At 31.8% G+C, this 6,762-nt stretch overlaps 1 non-coding gene across 1 annotated transcript; it reads right to left on the reverse strand.

The window, feature by feature from the left end:
- Window positions 1-3,263: 3,263 nt before the first annotated feature.
- Trnap-agg lies at window positions 3,264-3,335 on the reverse strand. Its single transcript has one exon. It is a non-coding gene; the product is annotated as a tRNA-Pro (tRNA).
- Window positions 3,336-6,762: the final 3,427 nt, after the last annotated feature.

Here is a 6,762-nt window from a genome sequence, read left to right on the forward strand (position 1 = left end):
ACCACAGCTCTGTATATTTTGTCCAATTTCGTCATTGCCAACTAGTTAAATTGTATTAACTAAAAACACTTTTAATTATGAGATTATGTCAAGTAACTCATCCAAGGTTTGAACCCAGGACCTTTCGCATCCAGCAAGATAATCATACCACTGAATTAACAAATCATTCTCGTCACTGTTACTGTAACTACCTTTAAAAATATTATATTCACAATTTTACGTATTTCATGTTGGAAAAATAACTTTGTTGCATTCACACATCATCACAAACAACTTGATGAATTTATCGAAAACGTTAAAAAAAATATAGTCAAGTATCGAGTAAACATCATGATATGATACTTGGTGTTGACTTAAATAGTCATGAGTTTCACACTTTCATAACTAGTATAGAATACGACTAATAAAAAAAACTGCAGAAATTAAGTATGATGTAGGGATGGCAATGCCAAAAAGGGCAGAAACAAGGTAGGGATGAATACACAAAACCATACAAAAATATTTACATAAGTAGCCAGTAAGTACTGAGTCAGTTTTATAAACTTATGGTTATTAGCCGCTGTAAGACTATATAGCACTATTCAGTTTAAATGCTTTTATTCAAACCTAAATTAATGCACCTTACGGCAATTCAACATTTAGTTGTAGATAAAAGTCATTCTTGGAAATATTTGGCTATTTATATGGTGATTTTTGTATGATTTTATGTATTTATCCCTACCTTATTTCTATACGTTTTGACATTGTCATTCCTACGTGATACTTAATTTTTGTCAAATTTTTTTAATTAATTGTTTCCCTCTTTTTTCTTTTCTTTTTTCATTGAAATAGGTTGATAAGTGGACATTTGTTTTATTATTACAATTCAATGGTAATCTATATTGGTAATATCATATCGGTTTTGTCAATCTCTTTATTGCATTTGTAGAATGTCCTCAGATATTGTTATTATACCATACAATAGATTATTAATCATCCCTGGTCATAATCTTGACTTCTTGGGACTTAATATTGATGAAGAACCTACAGCAAGGAAAGAACATATGAAAAATGTATAGCTGTATCATCCCGATATTCGTGTTTGCATTATTTTTGGCATTGCCATCCCTAAATCATTTTACATTTACAAAATAGTTTTATTACTTGTTTTGTGACTTTTTTCCCATGACTGAAAGTTAGTATATTCTATGAACGTGTGTTATAAAGTTTAATATTATGTGTATTAATTTTTTTCTCCTTCACTTCATGCATAATAAAGACACCGATTGTATATTGTACAAAGTATTCTACATGTTACAGTCATCCAATGTTCACCTACTATATATACGTAATTGGCTGGTAATTTCTGTTTCATTCCTGTATTTAAGCTTTTGAAAGGAAATACTAACCTCGTGTAAGAAGAACGAGAGAACACATAAAAATGTAAAACCACAATCTATAGTGACAAAATGAAACAGAGAAATACGCAATGCATTAAAATAAAACAAAGGCAAGTGTTTGTAATGAGTGTGAGGAGTTGGCAAGAATAAATGAAGTGAAAAAGAAACCTTTACAGATTCTGTGTCAATAGCTCAGTGTGAGCCCTCGTGTAAACGACAAAGAAAAATAATATTAAACTAAAATAAAAATAACTTCACTACATTACAACTAAAGAGAAGGTTAAACTTACCAGATACAAATCTCCAGGTAAGAACGTTAAAATACCCGAATCCCATCTTAACAAATTCTTACAAAATCTGTATCTAAAATTCTAACAACTTAAGAACGTTCAAAATCTCAGTGACAAAGAATTTTGTAAAAGGGAAGAGTCTGGCTTTTAAAATAAAGCAAAGGAATGCATACAAATTCATACTACCCCTGGCACTCGAATTTGGATCGGGGAGGTCCATGTCCATTACAGGACTCGCCAATAGAAAATATAATAGTTTATCGCATGATATCACGCGTGAAATCACAACTATCTTTCCCACAACAAACACGTTTTTCTCTTTTCTACATTATTAAATAGCATTGGTTCAGTGAGTAAAAGATGATAATTTCTAAAACCTTATCGCTATTGGAAGGAGACTTAACCAAAAATACGATTATTCGAAACCGAAAATTCAAGGAGAATTGAAACTTAGATCCGCAGCGTTAAGTATTGTAAGAATGGCATGTATTTATCAACTTAAAAAACATGAAAATTTAACTTGGCTTATTCGGGATCTGAACCACGGACCTTTAGCCCCCCCCCCCCCCAAGCGAGAATCATAGTGCTAGACGAACAATTTCCGTTATTTCTACAACATTTATGAAAAATATTGTTCTTATAATCATGGTTCATCAAAATTGGTTCAACCTGCTCCTTAAAATAACTTATGACACAATACAGACAACTGCTTTAGGTATATACGTACTGGTATTATTGAACTACATCAATATAGCAAATTCAGTATTTTGTTGAGTTCTCAGAATTCTGTTAACAAGAGCAAAAACATGGATGACTAATTCAAACGTTTGAAGTAGGGAATACATAAAGTCATCCTGTTGTTAACAAGTGAATAAACAGGAATGACTTATTAAAGCCTTTAAAGGTGAGGTGGGTAGTCACAGTATCAACACTGCTAGAGATGGGTTTTAGTTTTAAAATTATTTTTTAGAAAGAGCATATCTTAGTGGCCTAATATTCGTCTTTGTGAGTCAGATATGCGAATTGAGTGAAATGCCACAACACTATATATTTTGTTCCATTTCGACACTGTCTGCTAGTTAAATTATATCAATCAATAACACTTTTAATTATGAGAACTCATAATATCCAAAGTTTGAACCTAGCGAAAGAAACATACTAGTGAATTAACGAATCATTCCCGTCACTATTAGTGTAACTATCTTGGAAACAAAATATTGTATTCATAATTGTACGCATTTCATGTTGAAAAATATTTTTTTCTAATCACACATCATGGCAAATTTATCAAAAATGTTATACAAATAAACCTCATGACATGATACTACGTGTTGACTTAAATAGTTGTGAGTTTCACACTTCCATAACTTGTATAAAATATATTGTTATTCAGATATATGCTACAGTAGACTACACTTTTTAATCTGTTATTTTGTTGTTCTGCACAAGCAATGTTGTCTGAGGTGTTTTCTCAGCCAATATAGAAACAACGTACTGCTGGGCCATTTGAAAGTAAATGTAACAAAATATATGTAAATGAATTATCTAAAACCACTTTTTTATTAGATTAAGAAGTATATATAATTATTTTAGTGGGCTCGTCCGGGATTTGAACCCGGGACCTCTCGCACCCTAAGCGAGAATCATACCCCTAGACCAACGAGCCGTTATTTTTGTTTAATTGAGTTTAAACATATTTTCCCTCAAAGACAAGTTTACTTGTTACATTACTAATGTGAATTGAGCAAAATTGATAATTCTGCCGAATTTAGTCAGTGTATGATTATTGTTATATATTACTCATGTGTGTTAGATTATACGAGTTTGTAAGTAAACCTATTTTTGTGTACGTCATCCATTTTCAATAGCAATTGAAAATCCGCATTAAATCTCTCACACGTTGAGGGAAGTTTAGTAGTTTAACATTCTACTTTAGGATAATTTCGAGAAAACAAACTTCTATAATAAGTGCAATTACAATTCACTTGCATAATCTGGTTCACACCACAACAGTCCTTTTCATAAAAATTGATGACATATATATAGCTTATATGTACCCCAGCTGGCATGATGAGCCCTGGTATTGGGCGAAAGGCCTCGTCAGCACTGGGTAAGGCAGATGTAGTTCACATATTATAGCATATTGTCCTTTCTCTTTACCCAAGTGTTATTAGAGTTACTATAGTGGCTATATAAAATACATGAAAACAATGATGTTCCATTGTTTGTTTGTTGTTAAACACAGAGCTACACAATGGACTATCTGCTGTGTCACTGGGGGTGGGGTGGAGCAGAAACAATGACAAACTTATTAACGTTTATTTTATATGTTGTTACGTTACAAACAGAAGGGATAAAACAAAACACAAACAGTCTTATAGACACATTGACAGGTTTGTTAACGGTAATTATATTGTGTATTAATAAAGTTACGGACAAAAAACATTGCGATATCTCCCCTTCTGATGGTTCAGAAATCTACAACAAGCTAACTTTGGAACACTCGAAATTTGTTAAAATTAACTTCCTCGAGATATTACATTTAAAGGCTCCACCTAGGATAACTGATTTTCAAGAAGTGAATGGTGAAAAGGAACTGAAAGTAAACATGGTATTTTTCTTCATTAACCCAGAATAAGCTTTATTTATCATATTCGATAAGCAATCCAATAACCAGAGAGTCCTCAGAAAACTGACCTGTATATCCTGAAAGCACTCGCGTCTCTTATATTTATGTTGTTGTTTTTTATCAAAGTGCATATATATATATATATATATATAGGACAGTTTTATAGTGAACTTCACATGATTGTATCATTTTATATCATCACAAATACTCCTTGAGAGGCTAACACGTACCGTGTTGCTGAAAACGTTAATATAATAAGTTCATCTTAATAAGTTAATCCGAAACGTATATGATTAACTTATTAATCCGATACGTTTCTCAAAAGCTATGCCTAAAATTTGATGACAATGTAATTATTCTAGAACTTGTTATGTAACAACAATTAATTACTAAAGGGCTCTTCTGAGATTTGATCCCTAAATGACAATAATTCCCCAAGACCAATAATGTGAATCATATCATTAAATATCTGAGAGATATTTTAACGCGAATTCATAATATCGTAGTTTATACATTACTTTTGTAAGTCTTACGATACTTGATAAATTGATATTCAGCAGGTATTACGGATTAATTTTGACAAACTGTTGGTGACACTTTAATCGGCGAGATACACGTTTGTTTTTAATGTGCAGATGAAGTCGTTTTTTTGTTTTGTTTTTTCTACGTTCTACACTTTACATTCTTTCTTGTAAATTTCAGGTAACCAAATGCTAGCTTATTGTATCCGGTATACAGAGACATCACAATATGTGTTTTGTTTGTAACTTTGTTAACACACAATCAAATAGCCGTCAAACAGACCTATCAATGTGTCCATGTGAGTGGTGATAAAAATCTCGTTAACTTCAGATGTAATGTTTCACAAACTTCTTTTAATTCGTCCATTTCGGATTCAAAATCAGAGGCGTTTAAAATAGCATTTCAGACCTATCTTCCGTCAGCCAAAAGTCACTGCCCATGAGACCTTTCATTCCATAGTTGAACTCGTCAGTTGGGCTGGGATGTAAGCCATTATATGTAAAAACTTTTCTGTTATTTGAACAGTAAATCACTAAATGACCGATAACCGACTAAAGTCTTACTTTATCCCTTTTGTTGTTGACGTAGCAAACATATCAAATAACCGTAACATATCTATCAATGATTTTATCGAGTTAATAGTAATTTCTCGGATACTTTAGTGATTTATCATTAATTCTCAGATGATCACCAGTTACTTTTTTACCGCAATTCTTTTATAGAGTTTTGAAGTACATTTTGAATTTTTTTCTTTGCATTAAACTTTATTTCGAAATTACTGAATGTTCAGATTTTATTAAAGAACGTCATTATATATTATAAACTTATCGTCAGCACGGGTTTTTCTTTGTATAACTCAAATAGACAATAGACTTAGTAAGCGTTTGAATTGGATTTTAACCCTGTATCCCTCGTAACTAAAGCGAGATTCTTACATTAAAGCCAACAACCAAACCAAAATAACGGAAATGTGATTTTTCCTTAATTCTGCTTTAACCATTTCCAATATATCCTGAACATTCAACGCGAATAATTAACACTAGATTCAACGACAACAACTGGAATAGTTACTCAAACTAGCCCTCAGTAGTAATCATCATTTCACTTTTAGTGGTCACCTTTACGTCTAGATAGCTATCGTGGCAATGGGGTCACCTCTATGACCCCTACTGACCTTTCTCTGTTTGTATCATTGATAACTATGGTTTCTTAAGACTGATATCAGTAAACATGAGAGCTTTTAGTACGTCACACTTTTTTTGAAAAGCAGACACATTGTTTACAATATTTCAAAGCCTAAAATCACTTTAAAACCTGATAAATACAGTCTTGGCCAAAATGTTTGCATAGTATTCTATATTGATGTTATTGTCTACATGCATGGATAAGCTATTTCGTAAATGTCCTTGTAGTAACAGAAAAGTTAGCGTACGATCTGACAAACATGTACGAGTTGTTATTCTGGTCTGTATAAGAGAAAATATATTTTCTTTGTCAACACTGAACTATACATAGGATTGTAACGAAACTAAATAAAATGTTTACTACATTATGCATCTCATTAGAGAACATTTAGAGTTTCTAAAATAGCTTAAGGTTACAGCTCGTTAATACTCTACTGGAACAACAGTATTTTACCAATATGAAATACATTAAACTTATAACTAAATTATTTTTTCATATTTTTTACAGAAATAATAATACCGACTGGCTCGTTGGTCTAGTTGCGAGATAACTGAACTTCCAAGTATTTTTTCTCCATCTATTGAGAGATAACTGAACTTGCAAGTATTTTTCTTAATTTTTTCTCCATCTATTGAGAGATAACTGAACTTCCAAGAATTTTTTGTTCATCTATTGAGAGATAATTGAACTTCCAAGTATTTTTTCTTAATTTTTCCTAACATAGATACCACAGCTGAAAGTAAACATAATCTTATTT

Source organism: Limulus polyphemus, unplaced genomic scaffold (assembly GCF_000517525.1).
Source record: "Limulus polyphemus unplaced genomic scaffold, Limulus_polyphemus-2.1.2 Scaffold730, whole genome shotgun sequence".
NCBI lineage: Eukaryota > Metazoa > Arthropoda > Merostomata > Xiphosura > Limulidae > Limulus > Limulus polyphemus.